The 14,111-nt window shown below is 45.5% G+C and overlaps 1 long non-coding RNA gene across 1 annotated transcript; it reads left to right on the top strand.

Moving 5' to 3' along the window:
- Positions 1-275: 275 nt before the first annotated feature.
- Positions 276-6,838, top strand: Gm36437. Its single transcript, XR_385724.2, has 3 exons — positions 276-428; positions 5,503-5,620; positions 6,625-6,838. It is a non-coding gene; the product is annotated as a predicted gene, 36437 (long non-coding RNA).
- The last annotated feature ends 7,273 nt before the right edge of the window (positions 6,839-14,111 follow it).

Here is a 14,111-nt window from a genome sequence, read left to right as displayed (position 1 = left end):
GTGTTCCTTGCTACCACAAAGGAAAATAGATTTACTACAAACTCCTTCATTTCTGAGATAAAACTAAAACTAAATTGCACTGCAAGGTCATTGATTCTGGGGAAAAGAAGAGGGCCGGTCTGTCATTTATCTAGATTTCCTATGCATACTACCTCCCCTCCACCCCAAGAGTGTTTTGTTCTGTGTGACCATGATGGGCTATTGATTGGCTCACTAGGAATTAATTCTCAGTATTTTTTTCATGTTTGTTTTCCCCAGATTGCAATAGCTGGTGTGAAAATAGTTTGCACACTGGGGAATGGTCTTTTGTGATAACTGCTGAGTGTTCAAAGAGGTGCAGAAGTGTCACAGATCCTGGCCACAGACAACCAATGTCAGGAAGCAAGGCCCTCTTGGTAGCAGTCCCTTCCTGTGGTTAACTCTTCAGGGTGAGTAGTTGCTTTGCACTCCTCAGTTTTTATGTCTTTCTCTCTCTGACCTCCTTCTGCATCCCGGCCTGTCTCACACTTGGCAGTGATTGGCCACCTCTCTGCATGTTGTTGCTCTCTCTACCCCAGCCACACACTCTCTGCTTCCCTTGCTGGTTCTATCTTAATCTACTTCTCAGTCTCTTCTAGTTCTGTCTTAATCTACTTCTCAGCCTCCCCTAGTTCTGTCTTAATCTATTTCTCAGCCTCCTCTGGTTCTGTCTTAATCTTCTGCTCAGCCTCTGCAGGCCCCACACTGACGTCCCCTTGACCTTTTTGTAAAACTGAGTTCAACTATCTTCTTATTTTATTACTCCCTGGCTTTCCCTTCACAGGACCACTTTATGTTTCTCCTTCCATGTTTATTTAATTGACTGTGTCTACTTCTTTCACTACAGTCTGAGAAGCACCAGATTCCAGACTGTTCACCTCTTGCTTACTTTCTGTCCTCGGAGCACTGCCTGTGCTCACTGCATGGTGGGCCCCTGAATGGTTGTACACTTTCTTGGTCCTCGCCCACATTAAACTAGGTCTACTTTCAGGAAACCAGCACTTTCAGGACACTAACAAAGGCTGACCAGGAGTTATTTGACAAACTCTAAGAACTTTCAATATAGCTTTTTTGATAGAGCACGATGAACATGCTTGTAATTCCAACACTCGGGAAGTGGATAGTGCAAGATCAGGAAAGGAACAATGTTGACTACAAGATGGTCCATCTAGAGACCACCATATCCAGGGACCCATCCCATAATGAGCCTCCAAACGATGACACCATTGCATACACTAGCAAGCCTTTGTTGCAAGGACCGTGATATAGCTGTCTCTTGTGAGACTAGGCCGGGACCTAGCAAACACAGAAGTGGATGCACACAGTCAACTATTGGATGGATCACAGGGCCCCCAATGGAGGAGCTAGAGAAAGTATCCAAGGAGCTAAAGAGATCTGCAACCCTATCGGTGGAACAACATTATGAACTAAACAGTACCCCAGAGCTCTTGACTCTAGCTGCATATGTATCAAAAGATGGCCTAGTCGGCCATCACTGGAAAGAGAGGCCCATTGGTCAGGCAAACTTTATATGCTCCAGTACAGGGGAACGCCAGGGCCAAAAAAATGGGAATGAGTGGGTAGGGGAGCGGGGGGGGGGAGGAGGGTGTGGGGGACTTTTGGGATAGCATTGGAAATGTAATTGAGGAAAATACGTAATAATAAAAAAAATAATCAGACCTTTCTCTCCCCGCCCCAAAAGAAAGTCAGCTAGCTACATGTGAGACCATGTGTCAAAAAATAATCCAGACAAACAAAAATCAAAGAAAAAAATAAAACCCCAGCTTTTGTAGAAATAAGTTCAACTTGAATAACTTTTAAGCCTGGTGTGGTGCCCCTCCCCCGCAAGAGTCCAAGGCATGAGGACCACCAGAAATCCAAAGTCAGTCTAGACTATATGGCAAGATTATCTTTAAAAAGAAAAACACAGGGCAGGTAAGGTTGGTCCAGTAGGTTCTAAGAACCAGACAGTTCAGGCCTTAGAACCCAACCACTGGAACAAAGTTCTCCTTTGATCTCTGTGTGAAAAGCTCTCTCTCTCTCTCTCTCTCTCTCTCTCTCTCTCTCTCTCTCTCCACTCTCATCCTCTTCCCCTCCTCTAACTCACACATACACATCAATGTTAATAAGCAAGTAAATGCAGTTTCTAAAAATCAATGTAACAATATAATCCTAAACCATGAATACTTTCTTAGTTGGGGCTCCTACCGCTATGGTAAACACCATCGTCAAAAGCAACTTGTGGAGGAAAGGGTTTATTTGATCTTACAACCTGTAGTCTACCCTTCAGGGAAATCAAGAAAGGAACTCATGGCATAAACTCAGAAGCAGGCACTGGAGACAAAGCCATGGAGGGCTGCTTGCTTACTGGCTTGTCCCTCAAGGCTTGCTCAATTTGCTTTGTGATAGCACCTAGGACTACCTGGCCAGAGGCTGCCTCACTAGTGAGCTGGACCCTCCCATACTTATCACTAAGTAAGAAACTGCCCCACAGGTTTGCCCACAGGCAACAAGATGGGGGGGGTTGCTCTCAATTAACAGTCCCTCTTCTAAAAAGACTCTGGCTTGAGTCTGGTTGAAATAAAACTAGCCAGCACACGTACTAAAAGTTCCTCCAAGGCTATCCTTTGTTATTGATTTAAACTGAGTCCTAAGTTCATATAGGAACAATTCCCAACATGTAAGAGAAACAAGAGTCTGTGTAAAGGATAACTGGTACTGCATTTCTCCAGCAAAGGAGAGTCCCAGGTTTGACCCTGCAAAGTCCTAAAATAAAATGAATGAATTTATCCAACTTCCCTGCTTCCTGTTATCAGAGCTGGATGGGTGAAAGGAAGGCAGTTATTTGTCTATGCTGGCCTAATTTGGTCCATTTTCTCTCTACCCCTGACACCTTCCCAGTGCCTTGTCTGCAGGTGCTTCTGGCAACTTTATGTAAATATGTACAATCCTTTAAACCTTCTAAGGCTGCTCATAGGGTTAGGACTTGAGCTACAAGATGGGCTATAGAGACTAATCTGTTCCTTTTCATGCTGATTAGTGTTTTTCTAAGAGAAATTTATGTCTTAGTGAAGGTTTTACTGCTGTGAACAGACACCATGACCAAGGCAAGTCTTATAAAGGACAACATTTAATTGAGGCTGGCTTACAGGTTGAGTAGCTCAGTCCTTTATTATCAAGGCAGGAACACGGAAGCATCCAGGCAGGCATGGTGGAGGAGGAACTGAGAGTTCTACATCTTCATCTAAGGGCTGCTAGGAGAATACTGACTTCCAGGCACCTAGGATAAGGGCCTTAAAGCCCACAACCACAGTGACACACCTACTTCAACAAGGCCACACCTACTCTAACGGGGCCACACCTTCTAATAGTGCCACTCCCTGGGCTGAGCATATATAAACCAATCATTCTCTTGTCCCTTTCCAAAACCCTCTACCTGGTAGGGTAAGGTTGCAGTCTAGCTGCTGCAGCTCCTTCCAGTGTACCCAACTCACCCTCACCATGTGCAGGGCACCGGCATCTCCCTCCCTCTGGCGCACTGATGATCCAAGGTTCCTATAATTTAGTCTTCTGTGTGTCTGTCTCTACCCCCTACTTCAGGACAGAGGCCAGGCTTGTCTTGGTTCCTCTATCCTTGATCCAGTCCAGGACCTGTACATTAGTCACTTTTCTGTTTCTGTGATTAAATATAATAAAAATGGAGAGCCTGTTTTGACTCACAACTTCAGTGGGTTAGAGGCCATAACAGTGGCCATGATATGGCAATGGATAGCAGGCAGGGTGGTGGGAGCTTTAAGCTGAGAGCTCATATCTATAACCACAAGTACGAAGAAGAAAGTGCAAACTGGAAGTCGTCTGAGCGTTTAACACCCAAAGCCTGCCTCCAGTGACAAAACCTCCAGTGACATCCTCCAGTGACATCCTCCAGTGACATACTTTCTCCAACAGGAACACACCTTCAACACTTCCTCAAATAGCACCAGAAACTGGGAACCAAGCCTTTACACACATGAGCCTGTAGGGGACATTTTCATGGCAACCACCACAGCCTGCCTTGGGGCATCACAACCAGCAATGTCAACCAAAACGAAAACCAAACAACAACAGAGAGTCCTGAGGGTGCAATTTCAACAATAAGCCTGCAGTAATTTCCATGTTTGAGATGCTGTAATTCATGTACCCCTGCCCAAACTCTACCTCCTGAGCAGACATGCACTCTGCTTATTGTTTTGGTCCACACACCGCTTCTGGAGAGTCCCTTTTAATGATAAATACCTCTTATGCTTGCAGAGTATTTGCTAGGGTTGGCCCATTAGTCAATCAATAAGCTCATAAGGTTTTTTTTTTTTTCAATGTACTCCATTAAGCAGTATCATAGAGAGTCAGGAATATTGTCCTTCTCACATAAAGTTCCTGAAATAATTGCCCTAACATAAAGTCTGTGGGCAAAGCTGGTGAGTGTGCACATAGCCACTGAGTGCCCACCTACCCAGATGGTGGGCCTCCTTGTACTTTGGGGCTTAGATGAGCAGGGCTGAGGGACTGGGAGGCTGGGAGAGACTGAATGTTTGAAATGTTAAATTGTGTAGTTAAAGGCAGTGCAGGTACCTTCCTGGGCTAAGCTGTGCCTCCAGCCAGGGGAATGGGCTGGGTCAGCTCAGAGTTCTTCTGTGTAGGAGCCCATGTTGAGTGTGTAAGTGGGCCTGGTACCTAGGGTGCACCCTGCCACTGTCCTCGACATCCCCAAAGGGAACAGAGACACGTGAGCACCAGAAGCCATGCCTCTAAAGAGATATAAAATTCCCAGACAACGGGAAGCATGGGTTACATCGAGTTTTCCTCCAGACAAAATCTTGACATAATTGTGAGTCTACACAAGCTTCATAGGTCCCCAAGAAAAGTTGCATCCCAAGTGCCCTTCTCCTTCAGAAGCCAGAGGATGCCAGGATGTCATATGTAATATGGGGCACATGGGATTGTGTGTGAAAGACAACATGTGAGAAAGCTCGGGTCTGGGAACGGATGACACTGCTTACACCATGGGTGACTGAGGGCATGTACGTGAGTGGTTTATATGTGAGAGCATACGTGTGGGAATGCATGTGTGTGAGTGATCGTGTGTATGTGTGTGATTGAGGAGATCCGAGTGAGGGTGTATACACAGGATTACTTATGGGAGCTCACAGGCATGGGGACATATCAGTATGTGGAGGAACACATGCCACTGAGAATGTAAGGTCATCTGTGTGGGAGTTCATAATTGTGTATGAGCATACATGTGAGAATGTATGTACACAGATTTTGATGAGGGTACTAAGGGCCCCTCCTACATGTTTGTAGTCATGAAAGGTTGCTCACATCTCCTCCACATGCCTGTGTACTCACCTACAGACTTTTTAAAAGTCACATCACCCTGCCTTGCTTTCACTTGTGTTCTCATGGGGAGAGATTTGTCCTAACACCACTTAACTCTGTCCTATCCAGCTCTTCCTTAGAGGATTCAGCAAATTTCCAAGGCCTTCCTTCTGAGGAAGCTGTACTGGCCATACGAAGAAGAGGAGACCACACGCTATGCTCGGTGGCCAGCATCCTCTGCCCTCAGGTAATTCCCATCTCTATATCATATGAAAAGCACCATTTCTTTGTGGAGAGATGAACAGCCTCCCTAAGTGACTGAGGTACTGTGACCCATGTGAACAGGCCGTTTGGATGGGGGCAGAATGTAGCCCCATTGGCTCTGACCTCCTCGTTTATATGCCAAGATCTATAACTTTTCATAGGTAGAGGCTGAGGTGTCAGGAGGCAGACACAAAAGTCAAGGAGAAAGGGAAGACAGAGAGCACCAAATGGCTGTCGGTCACTGACGCCAACGTGAGAATTGGGAGACGCAACTTCCGCTAAGAGGCTTATTTCTGGAGACACAGTTGGACCGAAAGTGTTCCAACTGCCAGGCCCAAGATCTGCCAAAGGAAGCCTCGATTCCTCTGCTGCACTTATGTCTGGGTGTGACTGCCACCTGTCCTGGTGGGCGGAGATGAGCCTTAGAATGACAGGAAACTGAGTACTGAGTACTGCCTGGCTCTGATGTGGCAAACCCGATCTGAGAGCTCCCTTCCACCGCATTCCCATTTGACGGAGTCTTTGTGCTCTCATCTTGGATTCATGCTTTTAGAACAGAGTGTGTTGGCATAGCTGAGAATCGAGAACTCACAGGCTCAGCTCTAAGGTGACTGGGGCTCCACCCTGTTCAGAGGAAGTCCTGTATTGGCATCTAGGTTTTTTCCCTGACATGACTCTACTATTGCAGGCCTGGTGGCTTGAGCGGGGTCCACTGCAGGATAGAAGGAGTGGTGAGGGAGTCACAGGCCAGGACTTGGATGTCTTTCTATTTCTCCTAGTCTGTCCCTGGTTCTGCTTGCTGCCCCTGAGCATTTCTGGTTTGGGCTCTTTAAGAAGTTTCTGAATTTCCGCCAAGGTATGGGCAGGGGCAGTTATGTAGCCTCGTGTCAGGGAGGAGATTTGACTGTTCAGCGCCACCTTTGAAACAGCTTAAAATAAACTCTCCATTAAAGAAAATGTAACCTTCCTTTGCTCCTTTGCTTTCAGGTGTCTCTGCTACCTGCTGTTCTGAGCCTTTCTGCAAGCCACCAGAGTGACAGAGTGACTCAGCTTCTTGTCCTTGCCCTCTCCTGCAGGCTGAGGACTCTGCCTGATACTTTGGTTCATGATTTTTTTTCCAGCTTTCAAAAGTTTTAACCCCCTTTTTCTCTCCTGGGAGGGAACATTTAAAAGGAACTTTGTCTTCTCAGTTTACCGCTTCTCCCATTAGAAAAGAAGTGTGCTGAAGGTATTGTAATTCTTTTTATCAGTAGGCTGCATTTGTGCTTATATATGAGGGTACGTGTGTGCATGCTTGCATGTGTGTGTGTGTGTGTGTTTCAGTCTATCATGTCTACATGAGCTTTCCATCTTCATATGACTGGAAGACATTAGTAGTTTACACTGTTCTGTCTGGGACACTGCTGACATTTCTACCCTCTGGGAAGGGGAGAGAAGGGCAGGATAGGAGGAAGAAATCAGGCCCGAAATGGTGAAAGATGTCTGGTTAGAGATAGGTGGGCAATAGGATGCTGGCCCATCATCGAAGGTGTCACATATAATGGAGGTGAGGTAGCAGCCACGTCATGTCCAAGAAAAGAGACATGGCCTGTTTGACTTCTTCCTTTCCTCCTGTTTCTCTCTTCATCTGCTTTTCCTCCTGCCCACTCCCTGTCCTCCATGAGCCTATGTAGAACAGTTAGTGTGTGGTAAGCTTGTGTAAAACCCAGAGCCCCATGAAATTCTGTCATCTGGTGGGACCCTACAGTGAGCACAGAGTACCATGGTAGAGATGGAGAAGCAGGATGGCGCCTACTCCCATCTCAGAGCAGAAATCTAGCCAGCTCTTTCCAGCATTGCCAACGTGCCTTGATGTTTGGTCCATCCATCCTTAGTGTGATGTCATCTTTATTATCCAAAGCATCATAACTAATTATACAAGTCCTGTTGTTTGCACAGAGCCATGGAAGACCTTGTGTACATATGAAATCATATTCTCATAACAATCCAATAAAATATTACGACCTTGAGAAAACTCTCACTTCCCTCTGGTGTGTGTGTGTGTGTGTGTGTGTGTGTGTGTGTGTGTGTGTGTATGTGTTATAATGTGATGTGATGTGTGTGATATGCATGTGAGTGCTCTGGGTAATGTCTGTGTGTGATGTGATGTGTGTATGTGATGTATGCGTGTAATGTGATGTATTATGATGTGATATTTGTCTGATATGTATGAGTGCACATGTGATATGATACATGTGTATTATATGTGTAAGATGTGTGTGTGTGTGTGTGTGTGTGATGTGTGAGGTGAGGTGAAGTGTGTGATGTTATATGTGCAATGTGTGTGAGGGGGATATGATGTGTGTGTGTGTGATGTGTGTTGTGACATGTGTATGTGGTGTGATATGTGTGTGCAGTGTGTGTGATGTGATGTGGTGTGTATGTGGTACGTACTGTGTGTGTGTGTGTGGTGCTAGTGTATATGAGTATTCTCCTGTGTGTGCCGGCCTGTTATTGTTAGGTGTACTCCCTGATCATCCGCACCTTATATTTTGGGTCAGGGTTGCTCTCTAAACCTAGAATTTGTGCATTCAGCTAGTCTAGCAGACAGGCTTGCCCTGGGGGTTTCCTGAGCCTTCCTTCTGTCCAGTCTCCTCTCTTTGGTTTACTTTTGTTTCCTGGGCTCCCTAGCATTCAATGTAGGTTACTGTCAGTGTACTTAGCTGCCATGTGTTTAAGATGTACTCATAGGAACTATTCCTGATTTCTTTCTTATCTTAAATACCTACTATAGTATCTGGCACAACATAGGAAATCATTAAATACTTTTCTCTTTCGCATAAGGTAAAGTCAGGATTCGAATCTAGGTTTTTGTGGTTACAAAGCTTGTGTCTCCCACCGTATGACATATTGTTCCCTAATGACAGCTTTGCCCCGTAGATATTCCCTTCTCTCACTTATAAACAAAAGATCAGCTTCAGCTCCTTCTTCCCTTCTGTCCCATCTTTCTTGGGACCTTGTTAACAACTGTCCTCTCCCTGGGAAGACATGATCATTAAGCATGAATGCATCTTTTGTAAATAAAGCCTTTGGAGAAATTGCTCAGTACCTTCAAATGCAGTCACCGCACAACGTTAAGCATCGAAACACAGAGATTCTGGTTAAAAATATTTACTGCATTACGCTCAAAGACTTAGGATCTCATCTGTTCCACGGGGATATTGCTTTAGTGCAACCATTCAACACCAGATCAGCATGTCATTGTCCCCATCGGCCACACCTTACTTCTACCGAAGTCAATATCCAATGGACATTCACTACATACTGTGAGGTCATCCACACAGGGCTACAGAAGGCAGCAAAGATATGCCATGGTGGGAACCTGCTCCTCCATTGCCCAGCACGTGGTTGAGTTTCCTGGAATACTGCCCAGGCACTCAGAGGCTCTGGACGCTAAGGTGTAAACAGCAGGTGGGGCTGATATTGGTATGCCAATGCAGCGGCGGGCCTCCCTCCACGGCCTTTGTCCATTTCCTTCACAGAATGGCAGAGGGGCATCCCGGCTGGATTCTGTCTTTTTATTTAGAAATAATAGCTTAGGCATACCGGAAGTACAGAATCATAAGTCTCTGTTTTCTTCTGTATAAAGCAAGACTGACAGAGTTATTGTGGAAATAAAAGATCTCAGTGCAAGGGCCCATGAACTCCCAGAGATCTTGATTCTGTTTAAGGCCCGGGATATATCCAAGTGTCCTGTGGGAGATGCCTTTGGGGAGATGTGGGACCGACTTTCTCAGTTAAGACAAAAGCTTCTGACTTCCAATCTGAAATTGATCTGGAACATCAAAATCAGGATAGAGTCTTGGCTGTCACTCTCCAGAAAACATTTTATAATTGTTATGCTTATTTTTAAATATTCTTAAGAGCGAGTGTGGCTTTATGGATTATACTGTCCATCTAAGAACACAAAAATGTAACTCCGTCCATTTTTGTGTTCTTAAACGGACCATCCAGAGACTGCCCCACCCGGGGATCCATCCCATAATCAGCCACCAAACGCAGACACTATTGCACATGCCAGCAAGGTTTTGCTGAAAGAACCCTGTCTTGTGTGAGGCTATGCCAGTGCCTGGCAAATACAGAAGAGGATGCTCACAGTCATCTATAGGATGGAATACAGGGCCCCCAATGGAGGAGCTAGAGAAAGTAACCAAGGAGCTGAAAGGGTCTGCAACCCTATAGGAGGAACAACAATATGAACTAATCAGTACACCCAGAGCTCCTGTCTCTAGCTGCATATGTAGCAGAAGATGGCCTAGTCAGCCATCATTGGGAAGAGAGGCCCCTTGGTCTTGCAAACTTTATATGCCCAAGTACAGAGGAACTCCAGGGCCAAGAAGTAGGAGTGGGTGGGTAGGGGAGCATAGGGCGGGGGGAGAGGGTATAGGGAACTTTCGGGATAGCATTTGAAATGTAAATTTAAAAAAAGGAAAAAAAACCCACAAAAATGCAGATTTACTCAGAATGTCAGTTGGTAGCAGCCATGGTGTTAGAATCTCAGGTATTCCATACTGTGGAGATGACGATGCAGTTTAAGTATTTCCACACAAGTGAGAGGCCTGGAGTTCAGAAATCCAAAACCCACTTAAATGCCAAGTGGTCATAGCACCCAAACATATCCACAGGTCCAGCCTTGGAAAGCGGAGACAGAGAGTCCCCAGGATAGACTGGCTAATAAACTACTCTTAAAACAAAGCCCTGTATCTCACAGAGAGATCCTGACTCAAAAATAAAGTGGAAGAATGATATGTGATGATTTCCATTGTCAACCTTGGGCTTCCACATACATACACATGCATGTGTACCCATCTATACACATGCTTACACATACATGCAAACATGTATATATATATATATATATATATATATACACATGAAAAAAAGAAATTAAAATTAAAGAACTTAGACTATCACAACCACTGAGCTATAGAGTCCTTCTCAATACTTGAGAATACTTAAAGCACTGTCAAGCTTTGTTCATAAATTATGTCTCAATAAAACATTACAAGTTGATCAAAGTAGGAAGCAAATATTTATTTTGTTTAAGAACAAGTTGAAAATTAACTATGTATGTGAATGATTGAGAACTTAACATTTCACAGAGATTTTTAGCAAGGATAGAGCCAAATCCAAAATGAGAGAGAGAGAGAGAAATAGTTTATAGAAGACAGATTTCTAAATCCCAAGATCCGATACTAACACTTGACCTTGGTGAACTCCTAAAGATTCATTTAATGAGAAAGATAAAGTATATTTCTAGAAATGGAACAGGAGGGCTTCTCTGAGCTGCTCATTTTAGGCTAAATTCATGAGAGTTGCTTTTTTGTTTGTTTGTTTTACGTCTCAGTTCACAATTATTTTGTATATAAAAAACTTCTACATTAGAAACAAACAAACCAAAAAAAAAAGAAAAAAGAAAAAAAAAAAAAGAAAAGAACAATTATGTAGAAACTGCCATTCCTGGGAATTTTGTTTGAGGGGTGAGATACTTCCCACCCTCCAGGAGAGGTGTGGAGACAGTGCCTGGGGGGGGGGGCGGGGGCAGAGAAACCATTGACTAAAGGTCACAGAGGGGTTAAAAGAATCCAAATGGCCAAGAGTTTCCTCTCACAGTTATTTGTCAAATGGCTCTGTGCTCTTCTCCCTCAGTTCATAGAAGAAATAAAACGAATAGGCCCTCCCTCTCTAGAAGACTCAGTTATAATTTTTGCAATGAAATATCATGAACAGCATCATAATATAAAGACATTTCATTAGAGGCATTTAATACCGTGTAGCTCACCAGTGATTTCTGCATTCAGCATGTTTCAAACGGCTGAATGATTAAAACGTGGACACTTGTTCACCACGAAATATCAATGGGCCTGTGCAGCTGCAAGAGCCCTTCAATCTGGCTCGCACGTGTAGCTTAATGAGTCCCCGAGACAAGACACAGCCAAACAAGCAACACCAAAGAAAAACACGAAACAAGAGAGCGAGTGAAGCCAGTACGGAGGTGACCCAGGCTAGTGGAGCCAAAGACTTCAGACTGAGCTTTAAAGAAACGGGGCTGCTCTTTGGCTACAACACAGACAGCAGCCTACACAGTGCCAGGGCAGCAGAATCGAGCCGGCTTTGGTGGCCCGGGCGTGGGATAGCCAGTTCAAAGGGCGTGAGTAGGAGAGCTGGCCCTGTCCCTTACTCAGGCAAAGCAGAAGCACTAGCCCCAGGTGGTGCGTGTTCTAGAGAGCTGGTGGACTGATAAACTCAGCTTTCAGAGATCTGATTTGGCGAACCTCAAGATCCACCCCATCTATGACCTGCTGGAGTGGGTGAAGGGGCGGGTCTTACAGATCCAAAGCTGCAGGATCTTCAGGGCTCAGGGCAACAACAGGATATCAGGTTGACTAATAGTGTAGCCGAAGCCAGAGGCTTTGAACCAGACCAGTGACTCCTTACAGTGAATGTTTGCAAGTAAAAATGACTTTCTCTGCACTTCAATGGAGAGATGTCATTTGGTTGTGGTTGTTGTTGTTGTTTCGGGGGCATTGCAAGGGCAGAGGGTAGATATGAAGGGGCGGGAGGTGAGTGGGATTGGAGTGCACGATCAGAAATCCACAAAGAATCAATAAAACTTTTTTTTTTTTTTAAACCGAGTAGAGAAAAACATTGTTTCTTTAACATTGGAGAATGTGCAGGTTAGGAACTACCTGTCCTAAGCACAAGAAACAAGGAGGTGTAAGGGGGATCAAACTGCCCAGTTCTAGCTTTCTCTACTGTAGGCCCCTACAGCACCTCTCATCTCCCACCTGATCTACTTCTCCAGCCTTATGGACTACTTAGCACCAGAGAGCACCAGAGGCCATTGTCAACAAGAAGTATCATCAGGAGGAAAAGAGGCCACAGGGAAATCTTAGATTTCCCTCATATTCTTCCTCTTCTTCCTCTTTTTAAAAACTACTTGTTATTATTGTTTTTATGTGTGCATGCAGAGTGCATGCCTATATGTGTGTGTTGGTGTATGTGTGTGTGTATATGTGTGCATCCATGGTGTGTGTGTGCATGTGTGCACATGCATGCATGGTGTGTGTATATGTCTATGTGCTTGTGTGCATGCATGCATAGTGTGTGTTAGTATCAGGACCTCTGAAACCCAGGGATAACAGATTCTAGCTCTTGGGCATCACAGGGCATCGCTGGACACCAGGGAAGAGCTGAAAATGGGTGGGGGCCCTGGGGGGCAGCTTGGTCTGACCCAGGGGCTGAAAGGAAAAGGGACAGGGGGAGAAGGCAGGAGTCTGGCTAGCTCAGGCTGCTAGCTCCACGGGAGGCTTGGGTAGGATGGGGTCATGGCTAGAGCACAGAAAGGCCTCCCAGTGGGAGGTTAGATGTGTTGCTGTAGAAAACAGAGAGAGAGAGAGAGAGAGAGAGAGAGAGAGAGAGAGAGAGAGAGAGAGAGAGAGAGAGAGAAGAGAAGTAGAGGTCGGCAATGGCCATGTGGAAAGAGGGGAGAAGGGGAGGGGAGATAAGAGCAAGAGCTTAAGAGAGAGCAAAAAGAGAGAGAGGAGGGGCCAAGCAGTTCCTTTTATAGTGGGCTGTGCTACCTGGCTGTTGCATGGTAACTGTGGGGAGGAGCATACCTGGCTGTTGCCTGGTAACTGTGGAGGTGGAGTCTGGACAGCCTATGTGACTGATGGCCACAGAATGATGGGGTTGAGGGCTTGTGGTGTCAGGCAGTTGTGTCTGGGCGTTTAGCTCACTGTTTCGTCCCTTGTAGGATTTTCTATTGGATCTCCAGAGTAAGCCTTGCTTGACCAGAGCACAGACTGCCTTTCATGGTCCCACACACCCATATATAAAGAAAGTCCCCCCCCGCATCTGTCTCTGTCTCTGTCTCTTGTCCCTCTTCTCTTTCTGTCGCCACCTTGCCCCCCTCTCTCCCAATACATCTCTTACACGTGGAACTGCTTTGGCCTGGTGTGCTATGTTTAGATGTGAGCTGCTATTCTAACACATCAGTGTATGTGTGTGTGCATGCATAGTATGTGTATATGTGTGTGTGTCTCTCTGTGTGTGTGTGTGTGTGTGTGTGTGTAGGAGGTACAATTGCAGGCTGTAGGACACTTGAGAGTTATTTCTCTCCTTCCATCTTTTCATAGGTGCTGAGGATAAACCTTAGCTTGCCAGACTTTCAGGACAAGGATTCCTACTTTCTGAGCTGTGTCACTGTCTGTCTCCCTCTTTTCAAAGCATGCCATGTCAGAGAGTTGGTACATATGGAGACTGAAAGGCAATCTTAGGAGTCACCGGCCACCTTGATTCCTGAGGCAGGTTAGGAAGAGAATGTCACATTAGGCCTGGCTTAAGCATCTGAGACCTCAAAGTCCACCGCCTAGTGACATACTTCCTCCAAGGAGGCCACACCTACTCCAACCTTCGAATAGTGCCACTCCCTA

This window comes from Mus musculus, chromosome 17, assembly GCF_000001635.26.
Source record: "Mus musculus strain C57BL/6J chromosome 17, GRCm38.p6 C57BL/6J".
NCBI lineage: Eukaryota > Metazoa > Chordata > Mammalia > Rodentia > Muridae > Mus > Mus musculus.
The sequence above is the reverse complement of the archived record's forward strand: the minus strand, read 5'-3'. Positions and strand labels throughout refer to the sequence as shown.